This window comes from Culex pipiens, unplaced genomic scaffold (genome assembly GCF_016801865.2).
Source record: "Culex pipiens pallens isolate TS unplaced genomic scaffold, TS_CPP_V2 Cpp_Un0014, whole genome shotgun sequence".
NCBI lineage: Eukaryota > Metazoa > Arthropoda > Insecta > Diptera > Culicidae > Culex > Culex pipiens.
The window spans coordinates 64,295-89,872 of NW_026292831.1; the positions used below are offsets into that span (position 1 = coordinate 64,295).

Here is a 25,578-nt window from a genome sequence, read left to right on the forward strand (position 1 = left end):
GTAGGGTTTTTGATACTGCACATGAAATTTGACATTTCGGCAGTAGTGGCCACAATCCGGAGTGGCCGGAGGCCCCGGGGATTTTTCGATAGGGGGACATTTGCCGAACCATAAGAGTTGGTACAATATGGGTATCAAACTTTATGGATTTTGATACTGGACATGAAATTTGAGATTTCAGCAGTAGTGGCCACAATCCGGAGTGGCCGGACGCCCCGGGGATGTTCCGATGGGGGGACATTTGCCAAACCATAAGAGTTGGGGAAAAATGACTGTTAAACTTCTGAAATCTGTTTCTGGAAATTTAGAATAACTATTTCGTAATCAATTAGAGCCCTGAATAGGGCAGTTCAGCTCCACTTGCAATTTTCATCCCCTTAGTTCGATAGGACGTTGATATTATGCCTTAAAACTTTACAAATCAAACAGCCTGTTTCAGAGCCACGAAATAGACCACAAAAGAGTTGTCTTGTGTAATTATAAGGGAATCATGGGGAAATTTGGATCGGACGTTCTAATCGAAAATTTCAACAATCATCTAGCAAAGTTCTTTGTCATACTGGTCATGTGTAACATAACCACCTGCACCTTTTTTCTTGTCTAAGAAAACATTGTTCCTAACATCATAATCTATCATTTAAGAAGTGAGCACCTGAAATTCCTCGACATGACCTCAAAATTGGACAGGCTAATCCACACGCAAGATGAGAGGTTAACTGCTTAACGAAAATGCCATCAATATCTTTTCACTTACGCTATCGTTTTCCAAACGCTTAAGATATGAAATCACTTCCAACTACCGGCAACATGTTCTTTTGCACATTAATTAGTCACTCACTTGAAAAATAATCCCGGAATATGTAAATAATTAGCAAGCGCCATCGAAAAAACAAACGCGCCAAGTCTTTTGACGTTTGACTTTTGACGACCCATTCCAATCGAAGGCTGTAGAAAACCGAGCGAGAAGCGAAGGCAAATAAAGAACAAAGGGTGGCCACCAACACCACCAGCAGCGAATGTTGGAGTGACCCAGTGATGCCAGGAAATTTTCACTATGAATGCTACTTTTCGTGAGTGTTCGCTTAAAATTCCATCAATTTTGGCAGCACTAAGCAGACCCAAAAGAGCGATGGAAGAAAAAAAGGACTAAGCTGAAAATAGGAAAATGGGCGTGGCCCAGTGCTATTTCGACTGATTAGAATGTATTGGGAAATATTAAAATGGAATATTTCCCCTAAATGTATTCAAAATCGACAGCATTGTTGTTTGAAATCGGAAAAAATGTTGACGATTTTGGAAACACTTCAATTTTTACTAATTCAAAAACACAGAGTTACCGGATATTCTTACAAGATTTCTATCCGTGCAGGGCTGTGAAGTTGGTGGAGTCGGGTACACTTGAAGACCCGGAGCCGAAATCAGCTAATTTTGAGAACCTGGAGTCGGAGTCGAAGTCACTAGATTTTCGGAAGCTGGAGTCGGAGTCACAAAATATAAAGAAGGCGGAATCGGAGTTGCCTTAAAAGCTACCCGACTCCCCTGGCCTGGTTCTAAGATTACTTTTGAAATGTTTAACGATTGATGACTATAAACTATTTTAACATTAAAAATTAATAAATTCAATTAAAACTTAAAGCTGAGATCACATTCGGCTCCACCACACCTCAACATATATTTAGGCGTATTAGTGCGGTGTAAACAAATTGAACAAATTGAACGTCAGGTAAACAAACAAAACGATGATGTCACTGCCAGCATAGCCATAAATTACACGCTTCTGAATGGCTGCAGCAGCTCATTATTATTCAATGGATCTGGATGGCATCATCACGCGCAGAGTCAAGATAGGCACCGGAGTCAGCATCATTTTTCACCGCGATGTCAACGCCGCCATCCAAGTGTGCGGCGATGCATTCGATTCGACCCATCTGCGCCGAAAAACCGGTTCCCTTTGCTCAAGTTTACAACTCAGTTTATTGCTCTTTCAGGCACAATCTGCAGATTTTACGATGACGGCCAATGATCATGACTGGGTGCTTTTTTATTTATTTATGTTGGACCTTTGCTCGGTTGTACTGTGGGGTTGGGAAGCATGTTTCGAGAAATAAACACAGCTCACTAAGATCTTTCAAGTCTCCTGAACCTGGGTTGAGGACGTGAAACACGACTTGAGAAGTCGCCGCCACAACAACTTTCCATATCGGGATGTAGGACAATGAACGACAAAGGACGTCCGGTTGATGAGGGAGGGTTTAATGTACCCTTCGCAGTCCGGTATTGGGCTTATTCCGGGAGTAGATTTCGTCGCCATCGTGCTTACTTGTCGTACGTGCATTTTGGGCCAAATTGAGTTAAGAACGCCATTTTGTGCAGCTCACAATGCCTCACCTTTTGACCTTCACAGATCCCCAAAATTCGATTTCAATCCTGAGATATTCAACAAAAACCTAAAAAACTCCGTGCATTTTTGTCACTTTACATATGAAAGTAGTTTCAATCTTGTCGTGCTATCTTGTCACTCCATGAAAATTGATGTAAGTGCGACAAAAGGCCAAAGGGATTTCAGGCCAGGAAAGTCAGGATGCGTTTGTCGCACGTACAAGCTAGACTACCGTAAACATTTGTAATTATAACTCGGGACTCCAGCAACCAACTTCAACCAAACTTCGGGACAATGCACAGAATGGTCAGCCAAACAAAACGTGTTTGTTATTGTTTACATTGCGTGCGCTCGTTTTTGTATATTCAAGGTCAAACAATAAAACGCGTTTTTCTCGGAACGTCAAAATGGCGGGTGCGACAAGATAGCACGACGACGTCGATTTGTTAGAACAAACTAGAATTTCTGGACTGGATTTCGCCATGTGATGTGATGATTGTCTAAGCCCAATTTGCCAAGGAATTGATGATTTGGAATAGAACCAACTCCACCTAAACAAGATTCTGACCACAATGACAGCCATCCATTGTCGGCCGCTCCCATCTCCGTCACGCATGTCGATGTACCACTTTTTTAAGGGGATAACGGAAAATCTCCACTGTATTCGCAAATAAGTTTCGCTTGGAGCTGGATGACTAAAAGGTCTAGAATATGTGTATGTTCCATTTTAAATCGTTAAAATTAGCTTTGGTTTTTTAAATAAAACTTTATGTAATTAACATGGTTGCAAAACTTAATTACTGACATGTGTTAAGCCACAATTTTAAAACTATTCATGTATTTAACACACAATTAATGCATTCCGTGAAACAAGTATGACAACAGCCTAGAACTTTGCGGAAAGAAACGAACAATTACATCTCGTTGTAATTCAAATCCTTCAACCAGCTCCCCCTCAACCGACCCCCACCAATCAAGCTCAATCAAAATACCAGCTGTCCAGTGCGCTGTGTCTAAGAACAATTATCGCTCAATGAAAAATCACTTTCGTTCAGCACGATAAACCTTTCCTCCTGACCACACACAGCCAGAGTCGGCGATTAACCGTATATATTGGCAGTTTCCATAAATTTTGAACTTCTTCTGTGCGCGCGAAAATCACTTCCCCGTTGTCACTCAACAAGTGCGCCTTGATAGAAGAACGATTAAAGGCGAATCGCGCTCGATTCAATTCGCACAAATCCATAATGGATGATTCTTGCGGCGCGGGAGGGGGGAATTAATGCTCTGTGAAAAATAATAACTTGAAAGTTTTAAGATTGTGTCCGAGTGCGCGCGGTCTCTCTAATCGCGGGTTTAATCGCGATCGCAAACCATTAAGCAAACACTCGGGGAGGGCGAAGGAGCGCGAAACATCATTCTGTCGCGCGGAGAAGAAGTTAATTGTTGGATCGGATTGAATTATTAATACCTATACCTGCAATGCTTCTTGGTATGAAGTGAGAATCTGGTGAGGTAAGGTGTACTTGATGACAGAGGTTCTCGGAACATGGGTAGAAGTGTTCATTTATTTAGATGATTTAAGTTAAAATATCTTTTTTTCTTTGGTCATTGCGAATTTTATTTCAAGGTTATGTGCTTTCTTCAAAAATATTCTAAAAAATCAGGAGGCAAAAAATAACACAACTCGAAATTTTAGATTTGTGCTCCCTGAACACGATTCAATCGACAGGCCCCCATAGAAAAACGCGCATGGTTGTTTACGACGTTTCCATTGCATTTATACCAAAATTTACAATTTTAGTTATTTCCAGGAAATTCACTAAAATTGAATTCTGTCAATTGGAGCGTGTACAGGGAGCCCCAATCTACCATACCTTGATGAAACTGAAGCGTTTACTGACATCGAGTTAAAAAAAAAATCGAGCTGTGTTGTTATTGCAAAAAAAAATTAGGCCAATGCGAACATTTCTTGAAGTTTATATCCCTTGACTCTGAACAAAGTCGAGGGGGCGGGGGGTGCACGGATTCAACATTTGAATGAAAACTAACTTAATCCACCTATGTGGTTGGAGCCTTCCTCACTCATTACCGACAATGGCTGTATACAAATTTCATCTATTTTTTAGATCCAGAATAAAAAAGTACATCAATATCACTTAAGTGGCCATATCTCGAGACAGGGTTGCCAGATCTTCAATGTTTTAGACTCGTTGGAAAGGTCTTTTGATAACCTAACCAACGATGGGTCGGATGGTGGATCCGGACATAGTTTACATACATTTAAGTGAGATCCGGGTTCCAAAAACTACATCAATATCACTTAAGTGGCCATATCTCGAGTCAGGGTTGCCAGATCTTCAATGTTTTAGGCTCGTTGGAAAGGTCTTTTGATAACCTAACCAACGATGGGTCGGATGGTGGATCCGGACAGAGTTTACATACATTTAAGTGAGATCCGGCTTCCAAAAAGTACATCAATATCACTTAAGTGGCCATATCTCGAGACAGGGTTGCCAGATCTTCAATGTTTTAGGCTCGTTGGAAAGGTCTTTTGATAAACTAACCAACGATGGGTTGGATGGTGGATCCGGACAGAGTTTACATACATTTAAGTGAGATCCGGCTTCCAAAAAGTACATCAATATCACTTAAGGGGCCATATCTCGAGTCAGGGTTGCCAGATCTTCAATGTTTTAGGCTCGTTAGAAAGGTCTTTTGATAACCTAATCAACGATGGGTCGGATGGTGGATCCGGACATAGTTTACATACATTTAAGTGAGATCCGGCTTCCAAAAACTACATCAATATCACTTAAGTGGCCATATCTCGAGACAGGGTTGCCAGATCTTCAATGTTTTAGGCTCGTTAGAAAGGTCTTTTGATAACCTAACCAACGATGGGTCGGATGGTGGATCCGGACATAGTTTACATACATTTAAGTGAGATCCGGCTTCCAAAAAGTACATCAATATCACTTAAGTGGCCATATCTCGAGACAGGGTTGCCAGATCTTCAATGTTTTAGGCTCGTTAGAAAGGTCTTTTGATAACCTAATTAACGATGGGTCGGATGGTGGATCCGGACATAGTTTACATACATTTAAGTGAGATCCGGCTTCCAAAAAGTACATCAATATCACTTAAGTGGCCATATCTCGAGACAGGGTTGCCAGATCTTCAATGTTTTAGGCTCGTTGGAAAGGTCTTTCGATAACCTAACCAACGATGGGTCGGATGGTGGATCCAGACATAGTTTACATACATTTAAGTGAGATCCGGCTTCCAAAAAGTACATCAATATCACTTAAGTGGCCATATCTCGAGACAGGGTTGCCAGATCTTCAATGTTTTAGGCTCGTTGGAAAGGTCTTTTGATAAACTAACCAACGATGGGTCGGATGGTGGATCCGGACATAGTTTACATACATTTAAGTGAGATCCGGCTTCCAAAAAGTACATCAATATCACTTAAGTGGCCATATCTCGAGACAGGGTTGCCAGATCTTCAATGTTTTAGGCTCGTTGGAAAGGTCTTTTGATAACCTAACCAACGATGGGTCGGATGATGGACCCGGACATAGTTTACATACATTTAAGTGAGATCCGGATATATGTGAAAACACATTTTTATACATAACTTTTGAACTACTTATCGAAACTTCAATCTGTATAAAACTCGATCTATGGGACCCTAAACCAAGTCAAATGCAACAGGTTCGGGTCAAATCGGTTCAGCCAGTGCCGAGAAACATGAGCTAGTTTGTTGGTCACATACATACATACACACACACATACACACACACATACACACACACATACACACACATACACACACACATACACACAGACATTTGTTCAGTTTTCGATTCTGAGTCGATATGTATACATGAAGGTGGGTCTACGACGTTTTTATAAAAAAATCATTTTTAGAGCAGGATTATAGCCTTACCTCAGTGAGGAAGGCAAAAAAGTGCTTTAAAAAGCACACACAGCAATTGTTTTGCAATCATAAGTTTCCAAAACTTCTAAGCACTAACGAAAATTTTATTTTTGGGTTTTGCGAGAAAAAAAAGTTTTTGCGATGATGTACATTGGAATTCCATAAAAGTTCAAAATATTTAAGCGAGCCCAAACATGCTAAATATGATTATCAATGCAGAATAGGGCATTTTAGATTGCTCAGTTGATTAGACTTTTATTTCCACTGAAATTTTCAAGTTTTTTGAAAAAAATATTTTTTCGGGCCAATTTTGAAGGTTTTCAATACTTTGTAAAACGTTTATTTTTGTATTTTTGATCAAACAAAGCTCTTAAAGACTTTTACAAGATTTGAGTTTATGGATCACTGATCGGAAAAAGACGTACGTACGTACGTATAATTTTTAAAAAATATTTTCATAAATTTGTTGATATTGTTAATTTTTAATGCATTTGTTTTTCGATTCGATTTTGTTTTTCCTTCCCTCGACCTCAACTAGATCAGAAAAAAAACAAAAATTGGACTGACCTTATCAATGATTCACAATTTGAACCCCTACTGTTGAAACTATCTATAAACCACGAAGACAAGTTTTTTTTTCAAAATTCAAGATAATTGCCCAAATTAATTTGAACTACAGTCCAGACTCGATTATCTAAAGTTTCGATTATCCGAAGTTCGGTTATCCGAAGTGAAATTTTCCCGAGGCCTTCGGATAATTTAGTCTGGACTGTACTTACAAAACATCGATTGTAATTTTTTTTACAAAATTTCATTTCTAGACTCCGATAAAGGCCTTTTTAAGCTAGGACGTTTTCAAGCGTGGGTCATAAATTTTATTTGTTGGCAATCCTTTTAAATGATTTTTTTTTGACATTTGAAGATAAAGTGATATTTGGCTAACACCCATTTTTGCTGTTCCTTTTTCGTTTTGTGGCCAATTTTCAAAGTTTTTAGTCCAATTTGTAGGATATTTACTGAACTTTTCGATAAAAAAAAATATGTTCAGACTAGGATGGATTTACCGCGAAAAATGTGCACTTGATTTCAAATCCGATTTTGCAAAATTATTTTTTTACCGTTTCAAAAGTTTTCCAAAAGTTATGATTTAAAAAAAACAACGCTGCAAAATATGTTTTGCTTTTGCTCTGTCATAGCTCAAAAATTGTCGTTTTAAACCCCCAAATCTTTTTTGTCGCAAAATGTGAAATGAAAAATGATTACAAGAAAAACCTCTACAAAGTTTATATCAAATAAAAAATACAAAAAATAATCGATTGTTGAAATTGTTAAGAGACACAATCAAAATTCAAACTATTTTTTCCTGTGTATTTAGATTTTTTAAGTTTTGTTTTTAAAAATTTGATAAGGTTGCAGATTTTACTAAGCACAGGGAAACTTATTTTTCTGTACGAAATAAAAATAGTTAAGAATGCGGGATGTTAAAAATGTATCTCATTTTAATGTAATTATGCATATATACAAATATGTAATTTTACCTAAAATTTATAACATAAAAACAGTTGAAAACTTAGCCTCGCATATTTTATTTATTACAGTTTTTGATGTCGAACTGCACATTTTTCTGACACAAATTTTTGAAAAAGTTTTGAGGCAAAATCTCACATAAAAAAAAATTTACGTATGAAATTTTCAAATTTGCATCTTTTTCTATGATATTTAAAATTTACACATTGGTTTAGGTAAAATTGTTAGGAAAAGTTAATCCGTACAACTTTTTATTCAAATTTTTTCAGTTTTTAAACCGACACATTATATAAAAAAAACTGGATTTCCTCCAGATTTCTAGAACAAAGTTTAAAATATTTTGGGTTTTTTTTTCTTTTAGCGTAAAAGAGGTTTTGAGTGACTCACCACACATAACCTTCGGACGCCTAGAAATGAGTAGAAACTTGCAACAGAGCCCACAAAAGACCCGGGGGTCGTTAAAGTGGATTGCTTTGCTTTGGGTTTTTTTTCTGGAAAAGCACACGATTTTGAATCAAACTGCATCAATAATTCAAAAGGGATGAAAATGCATATAACAGGGGCAGTTTATGACCTCAGCAATTGACAAGTTAAATCAAAATTAAACCTTCAAACAAATTTAACAGATATCTAATTATTCTTGTTTTGAAGGAACCCCTGCCCATCAAACTCAACACCTATTCTTACTCTGAGAAGGGAAGGGTGGTGTCGTCGGCAACAACTAGTATTGATCACGACATTTATTGACTTTTATTAGCAATTGCCCTCTCCTCAACGACGATGACGATGATCTTCCAAAAGAGCGGGAAATATTTACTCCATGAATCATATGGTTAATTGCGGCAGCAAAAAGCGGACAATTTTCCCACACCAAGTAAGTCGACTCGAGTCAGACGCCGTGATTTCCCCTTCGTGGTGCGATTTGCACTTAAATGGAAATTCGCGCCGATTGAGAGTGTGTCCCCCCTGGAAGGACGTCTGGAGGCTATGAAGTTAAATCATTTGAGGAGACAGTTCTTTGTCCGTTCTGAATCAGGCTAGATTTTTCAGTTCTGGATCTGAACGAGAGTAATAAAGAAACACAAGCTTTTCCATTAGTTTTACGAGTTATTAAAACAACAAACTTACCATGCAACATTCAAGATTGTAGCAGGCGTCATAAAATTTCGATGCTAAGTATCATTCAAGGCTTAATTTTACGGCCGGCTTTTGTGCTCGAGAAAAAGTTGTTTGAATTTCAATAATATAGCTCATCCAAGGCTGGCTGGAATTTGTTTGCTTACTGGTTAGCACTTTCACGAATGTGGCCGGCAGCGAAATTATGGAAAAGTATAATCTGTATCAAACTCAATCGACATTCTTCTGCTGCAAGTACGCATGATACTCATGTAACACGTTAACGATTACACGCCGGTACTATTCGTTAACGCACATAATTAAGGTCCCCCTGCCTTACTAACCTGCAGCGTGTTGACTAATGAATACGATTGGTTTGATTTATGAAACCCGCCAACCCGCCAATCTACGGGCAATAAGGCAGCCGGCCACCGGCAAGTGCGTGTCCGTTATTGAGTAATCACGGTTTATGATACCCTTTTTTTCCTAGAGTGCTGTCAGCAGAATGTATAACGGCGTGGTTCAACACGAGAATGTTTAAAAAGTCACACCTCTGAACCTGCGTATGATAACCAACCCAAGCAAGCAAGCCTTGAAACCGCGGCATGCGTTGACGGGTCAGAATTTTTGGTTTCGAAATTGCGGAAAAATAATAACGTTCCGGTGTTGCTCAATTGTGATTATAACACGTGGTCGTACACCAGTTCAATCGGTTCGGTGACGACGTTTTGTTATTTACTTTGCTGTGGTCGTAAATTTAAACGAGATTCGGTAGTTTGAACTACCTGCCTTTTTGTTGCTGTCGGTTCCGTTTAGGGTATACGCATTGATTAATTTTTTCGAACAAACCAGATACAATTTAACGCCACCTGATTGAGCGATGCGTGGTCGAATTCCACGGTAGCAGCACCATAAAATCTTTGCTGTCCGGTGGGGAGCTAAGGTTAGGCATTTCTGTGGTAGAATGATTTGTACAAAAATGTATTATGTAGAAAAAAAAAAAAACATGCTACATTCTTGTAATACACTTTTTAGGAAACGTAACTCAAAAAATAACTTCACAAAATGTAACAACAGAGTTATTAGCCACCAGGCACAGTATTTTAGACATTCGTAAAAATATTTAACCAAATTTAAGTGTTGAAAAATCAAAATAAAACCTCTTAAAAAAAATCAATTTAGTTGTTTAGAAATTTACTTATTTTCAGTAATTGTTCACCCAACCCATTTTAAATGTGATATTTTATAGTCCAGGTACGATTTTTTGGTTGATTATCTATCTTTAACCTTGTTTTAGGTATTGTTGAGGCTATTCAAAGTAAAGAGTAACAATTTTGATTGACTTAACACTGTTGTTAAGTTCAATAAAATATGATATTTATTGGAAACTAAGTAATCAGTGCAGCGCTATTTGGTTGAAATTCGTGTCTAAAGAGTCTTCTGAATCTTATCTATAATTGATTAGCTACACATAATTATTGATATACAGTTAAACCTCGCATAGTGCGCAGGCGTTATGCGTTGTATTTCTTCGCTTACTCTCAAACAACATAATGTTATTGCAATCTAAAACTAATTGCAAAAATATAATGCAGTTTTAGACGAAGCAATACACACCTGCGCACCTTGCGAGGTTTAACTGTATGTGTACAAGGCAGCTGGCGGTTTGTTTCCATCAGTTTTGCTATCTCTTTCTTGCAAAAGTTTTTTGTCAGGCGACTTCTAGCTGGATTTTTTTACTGCCTACCCGATATGTCAGCCAACATATTTTTCAGGGCTGTGACAGCTCGAGCTCGGCCATTGTTTGCATCAGGACACTGAGACAATAAATTCGTCATTTATGGGTTAAATTATATTTGTTTCCCTGGGTCTAGAAAGCCTTATAACGGAATCGAGGTAACACCTTATAATGTGTGCCCTTGCGGTTTCGTCAACGGAACCACAGGCGTGTATCGTTCTTTTTGCGACAATACTCCACCTCCGTGTGAAGGTATGGTACGGGGAGAGGGCACCGAATACCTATATTAACACTTAGCATTTTTGCGTCTGTCTCGGGATTCGAACCAGTGACCTCTGGGTTGTGAGTCCAGTGCGCGGTCCGATTAATCCACACAGGGAGACTTATATTGCTTTAAAAATGCTTTGCAAAACAATGAAAATAATAAATTGTATTTAAATAAATGGTATCTTGTTTGTTGAAAAAGAAAACCTAACATTTGAAAACAGTTCGATGTAAAATTATTGAGAATTATAAATTATTGAAATTTTTTATCAAAATATCAGGCTTAACGGTGCACATCAACAAGAGCTTTTGCACCAAGATTTTTGTTACAGATATTTTAGTATTTTCGAAACTACGGGAACTATCGATATAATGTTTTATTCATCCCCTAAAGTACTGTCTACTAAGTGATTTACAACAAAATTTGCCTGTTTTTACAATCAGATTTGTGCAGGATTGGGTCCGTAAGTTTGTCAATTTTGGCATAAGAAGACAACAACTTCCTTGGTTGCTGTGCACCCTTAAATAAAATTTGCTGGTTGTTTTCAGATGATTTTTGTCAAATATTTTGCTAATCAAGATATGGCAATCGATTTCATATTGTATCTTTCCAAACAATAAAAAACAAAATAAATACCGCATTTTAAAAAAATAAAAAACTGCTTAAACCGGTTGAAAGGCGGGGATTTATTATTTTTTTCAAAAATAGGTTTTTCATTTTTCAGATTTCTCTAACGCGGCAAGTGTAACAAGGTAAGAAAATGCTCGTTAAAACCCATAAAAAATGTACAAAAATCAGCCAGATTTTTTTATAACCATTTTATTTCAGGTCGTGCCTATGACTTTGTTAAAACGAATTTTTAAAAAATCCAGTATTGTACCATTAAATAGCGATTTTAAAATTATTTATTTATAGCAAGCTCTACAGCTAGGTGGGGCAATGATGACCATGTATGACAATGTATTTGAAAGATTTCATTAATTTTTAGAAGAGATAACAATATCTTACTAATGATTTGATCGTTTTTTTTTTATAAAAGTATATTATTCAGAAGATACATGATACATGATAAATTTTCATAATATCATGGTTGTTTAGCGCTAAAGTTTTTTTTAAATTTTTATCAGTTTTCATGCAATTTTATGTGCTTATTTCCCAAAAAGCTCCTTCAGAATCAGCCCGACAATCTTTTTTTTTTTGTTTTCAAAAATCTTTAAAATAAAAACAAACAATAAAAAATCGTCTAAAATTTTTTAGAATTTTATGAATTTGTTTTTCAGACTGGTGTAAAATGTCTTTCAAAACACTTTTTTCTCTAAAATATTAAAGCCATGGCTTTTGATTTAATTTTTTATTTGTTGAGTAATTCTCGCTGAAAGTGGACCACTATTTACACAAGGTGCTCAAAAATCAAAAGCAGTGTACTTTTCCAATAGCCCCCACCAAGTTATGAACGAAACCATGTTTGGTTGGTTGAATTTGTCCTTACCTCGGCGCCTAGAAGCTAAAACATTTTTTTAAATTGGTAAATTTTTGACTTAGGCGCGTCTACAAAATTGGATATAACTTTGCAAAACTTCAACAAACCCTTGATGTTTAGGGGTGTTTTGGAAAGGAAATGAGCAGAGCTTTCGAATGCACTTGTCAGAAAAATACCGTTCCATACATTTTTTAGCCACAAAACACCAATGTATTTTTAAAAGTCATTTTTGAAGGCCGGCGCCCCGCTTTATCGAAAAACTGACAAATCCATTCGAAAGCTGAGACGATTTCACATAAAGGACCAATAAATCTAAGGTGTATGTTCCTCCTATCTTTTTTAATCTAATTTTGATTCTGCGAGCGCAGCACTCAGTTCGCATTTCGGGCGCCCAAAATGTTGCAATTTGCTTGCCCCATTTTAAGGTTTTGTCAAAAAATATAGGTGCTCACTTTTTAAATGATAGTTTATTGTCCAAGGATCAAAATGCACTTTCGATAATTGACCAATATTTATGTTTTTGGGTTCTTCTAGGCAATTTAATGTCGAAAAATGGTTGTTTTTTAATTTTTTTTTTTAGTAAAATGCTCACTTACAATTGTGTGGACTTTTTTTCAGCAGAACTAATGAATGTAGCATGTAGGAAATTTCACCACAATTTTTTTGCTCTAAGAGAAAACGCCATTTCGATACTCCAGCGCCAAGATATTTGAATTTTAGTGAGAAAAAAAGTGGCAATTTTTAAAAATTTCTCAGAATTAACAAGCTCGGCCTATTATTTACATGCGGCATATGTTTTGTAGGTCGGGGTATGGTTTCTTATAGTTATTTTGGTCGCTGAATTCGGATCTGGAATCAAATTTCAAATTAACAGTAAACTAAAATATCTTGGCACTGGAGTTTCGAAATGGCGTTTTCTCTTAGAGCCAAAAAAATGTGGTGAAATTTCCTACATGCTACATTCATTAGTTCTGCTGAAAAAAAGTCCACACAATTGTAAGTGAGCATTTTACAAAAAAAATATTTAAAAAAAACAATTTTTCGACATTAAATTGCCTAGAAGAACCCAAAAACATAAATATTGGTCAATTATCGAAAGTGCATTTTGATCCTTGGACAATAAACTATCATTTAAAAAGTGAGCTTCTAAATTTTTTGACAAAAACTTAAAATGTGGCAAGCAAATTGCAACATTTTGGGTGCCCGAAATGCGAACGGAGCGCTGCGCTCGCAGAATCAAAATTAGATTAAAAAAGATAGGAGGAACATACACCTTAGATTTATTGGTCCTTTATGTGAAATCGTCTCAGCTTTCGAATGGATTTGTCAGTTTTTCGATAAAGCGGGGCGCCGGCCTTAAAAAATGACTTTTAAAAATACATTGGTGTTTTGTGGCTAAAAAATGTATGGAACGGTATTTTTCTGACAAGTGCATTCGAAAGCTCTGCTCATTTCCTTTCCAAAACACCCCTAAACATCAAGGGTTTGTTGAAGTTTTGCAAAGTTATATCCAATTTTGTAGACGCGCCTAAGTCAAAAATTTACCAATTTAAAAAAATGTTTTAGCTTCTAGGCGCCGAGGTGAGGACAAATTCAACCAACCAAACATGGTTTCGTTCATAACTTGGTGGGGGCTATTGGAAAAGTACACTGCTTTTGATTTTTGAGCACCTTGTGTAAATAGTGGTCCACTTTCAGCGAGAATTACTCTGTTTTATCTTGTATTACATCAAATTATGAAATAGAAGTTTATACAACTTCGTTTCAGTGAAACGTTTGTTTTCCACCTTGAATTTTATTTATTTGCCATCAAGATAAGTTTCAAACTCCAAAACATTATCTAAGTATTTCTTTGAGATAAAAGAGCAGATTGTATTAAAACTACTTGACCTATTCCAACTATTTTGTTTGTTTTCTTTTCATGTTCCTAGGCCAGAACTTAAACAAGCTACTCTCATCAATAGAAATAATATCTAGTATGTAAGAAAATTGTAAGTAGTCTACATAAGCTTGACGAATAAACTATAAACATTGCCGTTTAAACTTAACATTTGAAGAAAAATCTATTTTAAAAAAAGGTTTCCAAATCACACTAACAGTCAATTAAACCTTAAACTCCCTTAAACTTATTTAAATCGTTCAATCGACAATTTACTGATCAATTTAAATGAGCGTAACTCATTGGGACAACTTTGAAATTAGCATAGGCACACAGCGTAGTGAAACTTGAGGAACTTGATTAATATTGATTTTTAAATAAATGGATAAGCAAGCAATTATGTATTTTTCAACACAATTTTTCAGTGATATAATTTCGTTTGAAAAAGGTTAAAAAGGCAAATTGATCATACAAATAAAATGAAGATTTTTGCAAATATTTTTAAACATTAAAAAAATCCTGAATTAGTCAAGAAATCAGGGAGCAACACTATATTTTTTTCATAAACTTTGAAATTCAAAGAATAACGAATTGAAAACTTATTTTTTCTACAAATTAAAAATTTAAATTTTTGTGTTTTTAAAATAAATAAAATAATTTCCAGCTCCCTCCGTGTACGCACGAGAGCATGCAGCTAGTGCTCAGTGCTCCATCGTTTTTTCGATTTTTTTTCGCCGTAATTGATTGTGGTTACCCGCGAGTTTGCTTCTCCAGCATGCCAAAGGCCGGCCGTGGCCGTGGCAGTTCGAGTGCGGCCTCGAAAAACCCGCGAAGTTCGTCTACCGGCCGTGTGCAAAAAGGTAAACAAACCAACGCCGTGTCGACCGCCATCGCGCAGGGGAGCGTGAGCGCAGAAGGAATCGACAAAAAGTTACTACACCCCGGATATGTTCCAAGATCACCAGTGCGAACCCGTTCGGGTACCTCCGGTGCCACGACCAGTGGCACATCAACATCCGCCAACATTCCCATCAGGAACGAGTTCCAGATGCTGAGCGACGACGAAGAAAACAACAACAACACCGACGGTAGCACCACCACCGACGACGACGACTACGATGGTCGTGCACGGAAAAAAGTGCCGACGCCAAAAAAGAATAATTCTCCAACGGAACGAAGACCACCTCCAATTTTTGTTTTGGACACGTTGGCGGACGATGTTGACGAGTTGCTGGAAGGCCTCGGATATTGTCTGAAAATCGGTAAGTCGGCAGTGCAAGTGATCACACTGAATAAAAAGAGCTTCGACCTGGTGTTTGAAGAATTGAAGCGTAGCAACTTCAACTTCTACACATTCAACCCCGAGAAGCCCCCTGTTAAGGTCGTCTTGCAGGGTTATCAAGACCGTCCGATCTCCGACCTGAAGGGTCACCTTTCGGACGCCGGAATAAAACCGCGGGAGATTAAAGTGCTCTCGCGCAAGACAACGGTAACAGGTACACACACACTGTACCTGTTGTACTTCGACCGCGGCACCGTCAAGATCCAAGATCTGCGGCGGACTAAGACGTTGGACGGTTTTTGGGTAAACTGGCGGTTTTACACCAAGAACCCGACGGACGTAGCGCAATGCCACCGTTGCCAGAAATTCGGCCACGGCTCGCGGAACTGCAACCTCCGGCCCCGCTGCGTGAAGTGCGGTGAGTCACACCTCTCGGAGGTGTGCGCACTGCCACGAAAGGCGGACTTGGGGGACAAGGCAGAACAAACCAAGCCGCGCGTAAAGTGCGCGAACTGTGACGGCAACCATACCGGCAATTACCGCGGATGCATCGCGCGCAAGGCCTACCTCGAGGAGCAGGAAAAGAGAAAGAAGAAAGCAGCAGCGTCCCACTCTCCTCAGCGAAGTACGAACGCAGCCGTTCCTGCAGCTGGACAGCTTACGGTTCCAGCGGAAAACTCAGCGTTCCCTCCTGGTTGGGGGCGTTCGTTCGCCAGCGTGGTCGCTGCCGGTAGCGGCAGTACGGCCCAGCAAGAAGTCACCGGGGAAGATCTCTTCACCCTGCCGGAGTTCTTTGCTCTCGCGGGGGAGATGATGACGCGGTTTCGGAGCTGCCGGAACAAGGCGGAACAATTCCTGGCCCTTGGGGAACTGATGATCAAACACATCTACAAAGGATAAATAACCTGTGATCTAGTTATAAGCTTTCTCTTCCTCTATCCCCTTTCTTTTGCAATTTCTGTAAGTTTTTTTTAATAGTTTTTTCTTACTCTTGCTAATGCCTTAGTTAAAGAAATAATTGTTCCTAAATGGATTATGATGCAACACACAGCTGTAAGGAACTCCAAAACTCTGTTATGCACTTCAAAATAACTCATTGTATCTTGATTATTCACCAATAAAACCGAATTGAATTGAATTGAATTGAAAATAATTTCAAAATATGTTGTAAAATATATCAGCATAGGAGCACAACAACGCAAAAGTATTATTTTTTTTTTGGAAAGAAGATTTGCATCCAAATTTTGCTTCATTAAATTTTATCATGCCTCATTGATTTTTGAAATTTGAATGTTTTAAAAAATTAATGATATCAAGTAATTTAATTTAATTTAATATTAAACATATAAGAACAAATCAGCATCAATTTTTGAAAGTTACTTTGTATTTCTTACTTAAAATCAAAATGTATTAATCATATTTGCAACAATATTAATTAATTTGTTAACTAAAAAATAATTCAAATTATTTCATGAAAAAAAAATGTTTTTTTTTCAACTAATACTAAACATTACTTCCGGCCCGACACAGCTTCAGAAAAATCTAATCAAAATGGTTGGGCACTTCTTCTTAGGCCTCTAAAAAAATTAGAAATTTTCGAAATTTTTAATCGTTTCCAGTCCGTTTATCTGTGATTTTATAGTTTGTAATGCGTATGATGTTTCCAATGTAAACCAATAAGATATGCGAATTTCATCAATAAATTTAATTTTATATTCAAAGTAAAACAAGTTGTTTCCACTATGTCCAACATTCCATTTTATAAGGTAAAATGTATATAAGAAATGTTTCATTAAATAAAAATGTGTCAAATAAACATGAAAATGTCGATACAATAACTGAAACTTAAATCCAGTGCGAATTGGAATTGCTTCAGCCTGATCATCAAACGATGATTAATGTTTGAAACTGTCAAGCTTAGTGTACCAAACTCATCATTCATCCTGCAGCAAACCCCGTTCAAACTACTCACCGTTCGTTCTAAAACCGGCGTATCTCCGTCGCACCCTTTTCTTCGCACACCTTTTCACTATTTCACTATTCCTTGAAACTTTCTCGCTCTCTCTCTCTCTCTCTCTCTCTCTGTCACTCAACTTCTCAATTCACACACGGTCACTCGTTCGACGCACGTGCATAAATCCAGAGGAGTGTGCGGGGTTCGTCGTCGTTTTTTCACTATTTCACGTTTCACAACTATCGCGGGGGACTCCTCGGCTCCCGTGTCACTTTGTCACACGTATTCACGGCTCCAGTTCTCGACCAGAACTGGATTCTTCAAGCCATCGCGAGTTGACGATTGATCTTCGATGTTTTTTCTCTCTCTTCTAGAACTTCCCACTGACCAATGACCACTTCTGGGTTGTAGATTTTTTCCTACAATTATTTATTCTTTATTATTTTTTTATTTTCCGCACGATCGTGATTCTAGCCAACACTAAGTATGATTGATCTTCACCCACTCACATTCTTCACTTGCCCCCGGAATTCTTATCCAAAATCGTCCGGAACGTGTCAATCCTTTTGCGGTCACTTCAGCTCCATACGGATCGATTGATTCTAATCCAGGTTCGTTGTCCGAAAAACAAACTCCTCCTTCGCACCTTTGGTCACGGCCAAACGCGGTGTTACATCTGCGAAAGAGGAAAATTCGATCAATCGCTTGATCCCGAAATCCCAAAAAAAAAGAAATCTTCAAAAATCACAAACCCGCACTTTTTTTTCGTTTCGAACGCGACTTGAACAGGGTGACGGACGGTGACGGAATCACGCGCGTAAACACTGCTCGGTTCGTCGCCTGGTCGGCCGTACTCGCGCGTTCAAGTCGGGGGCTTGATGCAGAATATGGGAACTGGACCTTCCTGTCTCCGCGCGCGCGCAGTGGTGATGGCGCTGTGATGTGACGAGCAGCAGCTCGATGTATGAGTGAGCAAGTGGACAAATATGGGCATATTTACGCGTTCGCCATCATTGAGCGTGGCTTGATTGGGTTGAAGCATGTGCTTGTACACTTCCGGCTGAAAGAGTCACTTCTTGTGTGGAGGTTGTGCCGAAGTAAGAATACTTTGAAAAGTTGGACAAGTTCTAAAGTTCCAATTTATTATTTTTGTAGCTGTTATTGATAATCATTCAATTAATTTTAATTGATGAATCAATGAAGTTAATAAACGAATCATGAACAAAGAAAACTTCGTGTCTTTTTTTCATTTTCTTATTGCTGCCATCAAATTCGAGTTCTGCGACCGCATTTTAATAAAATTTTAATGGATTACAAAATGGAGTTATTCATTATTTCATCCCCGCCATTTTGGCCACCATCTTTGATTTAAAGCAAATTGGTTGTAGTTGATTTTTTATCTACTTTTTTATTTCAACACTACTGGACGATCATCATACCTCATAAAATACAGATACCTTGATATTCTTTAAATTGAGTAGCTCAAACATTATTCAAAAGTGTACTGTTACTTTAATTACAACATAATCATTTTTATTATTAATTAAAAATAAGATGATTCATGGCACAGAATGTTTTTTTCTGCTTACTTTTTTTGTGGGATTATTTCAGCAAGTCTCATTGCGACCTCCAATATTAGACACAATATTATGGAAAATTGCTGATATGTTCAATAACATATTTTCAAAAAAGCCGGATTTTTTTTTTTTTTCAAAAAATCATTTCTCGGAATCCTGTTAATGGACTTTTTTTTCCATTTTTGAGTATTTTTGTTACATAAAATTGTCCGAGAAATCCGAAAAAATATTTGCAGACATATGCTCTTTGGTCCAGACATCGTCAAAATTGCATTTTAATGATTCATACGACCTTTTCATATGTTAGGCTAGATTTTTGAAACCTTGTACTATTTTTCTTTGAAATGCCAACTTATCACCTTTTATTTGCGTGTAAGACAGCTAAAATTGCCATTTTTCGAACAACCCTAACACATCGTAGGTCACCCTAATGGCCAACCTAAAAATGCGGGTCTAATTATTCCGGCCAGGGAAATCGCAGACAAATTTTGAGCCCAATCCGAGCACTTTTTTCCACGCTGTTTTCGTGCTGTTTTAGTATTTTTTTGTGTGTTTAAGGGGATCAAAAACGGCATGTTTTGGGCCATTGAAGTATGCTGTATGAACAATATAATATTTCTCAAAGATTTCTTCAAATAAAAAAAATGCTCAGCAATGTTTAAAAATATATTTTTAGATGTAAAACCAAATTTGCTTATTTTTTTTAATGCCGTTTTTTCAATTTTTGTTTGGATAGTATTACAATGTTGTTTTCTAAGCACTATTGAAATGTTAGGCATGCATTTTAATTTTCTTTTTAATATTTGTGTTGTAAGAGATTGTAAAATTTCACATTTTCAATATTTAACTATGCAAATCGGACCGATAACGTCATGATTCGAAATCCGGACACTTAGTAGCATATCATTTTTGTTATAGCCGACAAAAAATCATGTAATAAGTTGGAAATGAAGAAATATCATCAGGATGTAGTATTAACAGTAAGTTTTAAGAGAATGCAAGCAAAATATGTCTTTTCTAACAATTTTTCATCAGAATTTGAAAATTAAAATGACTTGTTGTGCTTCGAATCCCGGACACTGATACAAGCTGATTCGAAATCCGGACACTTTTGCTTCGAATTCCGGACACTCGTTTTTGCTAATGAATCGCACAAATTTGGACGGAAATGTTAGTGGATGACATTCTTTAGGTCTCAAATAAGCTGTTAACATCAAAACAATCGATATTTTATAAAAAAAATTGCTTGAATTTAAGTAAATCAAAACCTTAAATTTCTGCTTTGCCTTCCCGGTACTTCGGACGCCTATGAAATATTTCACGTGAAATGTTTCGCATTTTTGGTAATCTTATATTTTTATTTTAGTTAATTGTTTTGACATTAACTACAGCGTTCAAACAAACTGTAAATGTAAGTTGATGATAGAATTCATCAAACAACAGAGTTTTGACATTCATAATGCGAACTTATATCCAAATAATTGATAAAACAAGATGAGGTGTCCGGGTTTCGAAGCGTCCGGGAATTCGAATCATGACGTTAGTTGCCGAGCTACTGTCAGTTGAAAAATGAAAACGCTCTTTCTATTTATTTTATTGCATTGCAATATCTTAACAACTATTTGTCCGAAATTAAAATTAAAAAGTAAAAGTTTTAGTGAATTTTATCAGCCATCTAATTTTTTACCTGAAACTACCCCTTAAACTGCAAAATCTGAAAAATGGTGGATTTTAATTGCATATTTGGATTTACATTTGAAAAATAATTTTAATACATTTTGGGACTGCATTTTCAACAGTTTTGAAAAATCTAGTTTTTTTTTTCAAAAATCATAATTGTTGCTCAAAAAGTCGATGTTTGCTCTCCTAAAACACCTAAAAAAATTATAAAAATTTAAATACTGTTGTTGGGAATTTCTCCTATCGTGAAAAAAAAATTATTTATTGTTTGTTATTTATTTTTTTAAATAGTGTACCATTTTTTCGGGATTAACCCCATTATCAACTACAACCACAGACAACAGACGAAGCAGCTAGAACAAAATACACTAACACCATCTCGTAGTCTATTGGCACTTGCAAGAATAAGCCTGAATGTAGACTGCAGTGCATTACAGTTTTTGCAGTGGCCGTATTGTTATTCTCACCAACTTCAATTTGGCGATGCCAATTTGTTTTTAATAAAAAAAATTTGCTCTGGAATTAACTAACAGGTATGTGAATTCATGACAGAATGTGAATTCATTAACAGAATGCTTAAGCGATACTGAAAATAATTACTTTCTATATTTCAAAGCGCCACACATCAATTTTCTCGACGAAAAAAGGAATAAAACTTTTGATGAGAAAGAGAATATGCCCAACCACGTGCTTTTCAATAGGGGGATGGCGTCGCTATTTTTAGACCACGTTTTCCACTTTTTCTCCATCGAAGCCGACTACTTTATCGACTTCATATTGCTGGGCGAGATAGGACGCCGTCTATTTTTAGACGATGACTCAGCACTTTTACACTCTTGCACTTAAAAAAACCAGATGGCAGCACGATGTAACGCCACGTCCCTATGTTGTTGTTTACACTTGAGAGCAGCGCGGGAGCGTTGTCAAATCTCCTCTGCGACGACAGCGCCACAAACGGCTTGCCATTCTCGATAAATCCGTTGCATGATTTTACACAAGGTGGTGATTGAGCCAAAAAGTCTGTTGTCTGTGCTACAACTTAGCTGAAGACACAATATCGATCAGAAAATCCTTTCAGAGATACAGATTTTGCATATTAACGCATGTTTTATGTGTTTGGGCGAACAGCAATGATGCCAAATTCCTTCTTTGGACATGGGGAACCAACCCCCGAAAAGTTTTAGCCAAATCAACAAGTATATTAATTGAAAATTACATAAAATCGACCGATCAGCTCCCTCCGTGTACGCACGAGAGCATGCAGCTAGTGCTCAGTGCTCCATCGTTTTTTTGATTTTTTTCGCCGTATTTGATTGTGATTACCCGCGAGTTTGCTTCTCCAGCATGCCAAAGGCCGGCCGTGGCCGTGGCAGTTCGAGTGCGGCCTCGAAAAACCCGCGAAGTTCGTCTACCGGCCGTGTGCAAAAAGGTAAACAAACCAACGCCGTGTCGACCGCCATCGCGCAGGGGAGCGTGAGCGCAGAAGGCATCGACAAAAAGTTACTACATCCCGGATATGTTCCGAGATCACCAGTGCGAACCCGTTCAGGTACTTCCGGTGCCACGACCAGTGGCACATCAACATCCGCCAACATTCCCATCAGGAACGAGTTCCAGATGCTAAGTGACGATGAAGAAAACAACAACAACAACACCGACGGTAGCAGCACTACCGACGACGACGACGACGATCGTTGTGCACGGAAAAAAGTGCCGACGCCAAAAAAGAATAATTCTCCAACGGAACGAAGACCACCTCCAATTTTTGTTTTGGACACGTTGGCGGACGATGTTGACGAGTTGCTGGAAGGCCTCGGATATTGTCTGAAAATCGGTAAGTCGGCAGTGCAAGTGATCACACTGAATAAAAAGAACTTCGACCTGGTGTTTGAAGAATTGAAGCGTAGCAACTTCAACTTCTACACATTCAACCCCGAGAAGCCCCCTGTTAAGGTCGTCTTGCAGGGTTATCAAGACCGTCCGATCTCCGACCTGAAGGGTCACCTTTCGGACGCCGGAATAAAACCGCGGGAGATTAAAGTGCTCTCGCGCAAGACAACGGTAACAGGTACACACACACTGTACCTGTTGTACTTCGACCGCGGCACCGTCAAGATCCAAGACCTGCGGCGGACTAAGACGTTGGACGGTTTTTGGGTAAACTGGCGGTTTTACACCAAGAACCCGACGGACGTAGCGCAATGCCACCGTTGCCAGAAATTCGGCCACGGCTCGCGGAACTGCAACCTCCGGCCCCGCTGCGTGAAGTGCGGTGAGTCACACCTCTCGGAGGCGTGCGCACTGCCACGAAAGGCGGACTTGGGGGACAATGCAGAACAAACCAAGCCGCGCGTAAAGTGCGCGAACTGTGACGGTAACCATACCGGCAATTACCGCGGATGCATCGCGCGCAAGGCCTACCTCGAGGAGCAGGAAAAGAGAAAGAAGAATGCAGCAGCGTCCCACTCTCCTCAGCGAAGTACGAGCGCAGCCGTTCCTGCAGCTGGACAGCTTACGGTTCCAGCGGAAAACTCAGCGTTCCCTCCTGGTTGGGGGCGTTCGTTCGCCAGCGTGGTCGCTGCCGGTAGCGGCAGTACGGCCCAGCAAGAAGTCACCGGGGAAGATCTCTTCACCCTGCCGGAGTTCTTTGCTCTCGCGGGGGAGATGATGACGCGGTTTCGGAGCTGCCGGAACAAGGCAGAACAATTCCTGGCCCTTGGGGAATTGATGATCAAACACATCTACAAAGGATAAATTACCTGTGATCTAGATATAAGCTTTCTCTTCCTCTATCCCCTTTCCTTTGCAATTTCTGTAAGTTTTTTTTAAATAGTTTTTTCTTACTCTTGCTAGTGCCTTAGTTAAAGAAATAATTGTTCCTAAATGGATTATGATGCAACACACAGCTGTAAGGAACTCCAAAACTCTGTCATGCACTTCAAAATAACTCATTGTATCTTGATTATTCACCAATAAAACCGAATTGAATTGAAAATCGACCGATTTCATAGATTTGTTTATTTTCAATTCGGTTCAAATCATGTTGTTTTAGAATGTTAGAAAATTTCTGAGAAAAACCCATCAATCTAAAACGATTAGAAGCATCTTTTTGGAGGTATCGTAAAACGGGGAGACTTTGACAGGTTTGAAATTTTTCAGCAAATTTGAAAGTACAAATTAAATACGTACGGAATGGTATGGAATCATAATGACCGTGGTAGAGAAGTGCTCAAAGTACCTCATGAAGAACTTTCCATAAAATCTTGAAAAGTTTAAAAACGTAGTTAACTATAATTAAAAAAAATATTGATAAATAGCATCATTTTAATCTTCTCAATGTGTCATGATTTTCTCAATGAACATGAACATGAATTTGAATCGTAAATCGGAATTCGTTTTCGGATTCTTCGGACAATGATCTACTAGGAAAAGGTAAAATAAGTTTGTAAATAATAAATATTATTTGTTTTTGAAACATAATTTAAAAAAATCCTAATTTACCGGCCTTTCAGTAAAACAAAATTCATATAAAATGTGAAAACTTTTGATTCGTGCTTCGAATTTAAACAGAATTCGAATGCAATATAAATCGATAATTTTATAAACAACACTAGTTTTAACGAATTTCAGGCGAAATTCTGACTTTTTAACAATTTTACATAAAATTTCCATGTATTTTGTTAAAAAGCTTATAAACTCAGATAACTAAATGTTAACATTGATTTTTTTCTTAAAAACTATATCAGCAATCTTAATGATGGTACATTTGACATAAAATTAAGTTTGAACACCTTAAATCTGATTTTAACAAGAAAAACTATAACTATCAAAGTCACCTCGGAATTCAAACTATGTAACAATTTTTATAAACACTATTGAAAAAACTTTTTTCGAAAATGGTGTATGAAACTTGTGTGGGCTACTCCAGTACATGTTTTAAAAATAATAATCTTAAAACAAACCTTGGAAAATATTCCAAAAATAAATTGAAATCCTATCAAAGTCACCCAGGTTTACGGTATTTTTTTACAATGTATTTTTTGTACGGATACTTGCTAAAATTGTGATGAGAATAAATAATTGTGAATGTGGATATGGATATATTTTGAAATTTTGGATCGATAATGTAGTAATACTAGTTAACATGTTAGGCTGATATAATTTCGTCATTTTGCTGAATTTTCAAAATATAATTACTTAAAAAATACTAAAATTTTAATTTCCTTCCTTCCAGCCAGCACTGTATTTGTTGCGAGGAACTGCCTGTGTTTGGCTGCCTTGCTCGGTTAGTCGTCGTCGTCGCAAGAAAACCCGCGCTTTTCAACTCAGATTAAAAGCACTGCCCACACACACTTGACTTCTACGTGCGTTGGGGATTGGTCGCCGTTGAGGCGCAAAATTATAACACCGCTTTTCGTTTGTTCATCAAAGTGCAAAACGCAAAAAGTGGTATAGTAGGGACCATTTGTAAAATCACCAAAGTGGATTGAAGTTGCAGAACAGCAGAACACAATCGAGAGATGCAACAAAAGGAGCGATGGTTGCATTTAAATAGCGATTAAATGTTACTTAAATTGAATTAATCAAGCTGGATTGGAGGGAGGACACTAATTACAATAAAAATCTGTGTCATTTTACCATGTTTGTAAAAGAATAAGCTGTGGTTCGTTTTAAAGATTTTTGAGAAGACAATTAAACTTATCTACAGTTTTAATTGATCTCATCACCTAAATGTCCAAAATCTGAGAAACTTCAAT

At 37.8% G+C, this 25,578-nt stretch overlaps 1 long non-coding RNA gene across 1 annotated transcript in view; it reads right to left on the bottom strand.

The window, feature by feature from the left end:
* The window catches only part of LOC120430732 (uncharacterized), a 30,978-nt gene extending 12,523 nt beyond the window's left edge, over positions 1 to 18,455 (bottom strand). The window contains exons 1-2 of the long non-coding RNA XR_005607720.2: positions 18,323 to 18,455; positions 17,583 to 18,240 (exon numbers count right to left, since the gene is read on the bottom strand). This is a non-coding gene — a long non-coding RNA (uncharacterized LOC120430732). The remainder of the gene's footprint in view (positions 1 to 17,582; positions 18,241 to 18,322) is intronic.
* Between the last annotated feature and the right edge of the window lie 7,123 nt (positions 18,456 to 25,578).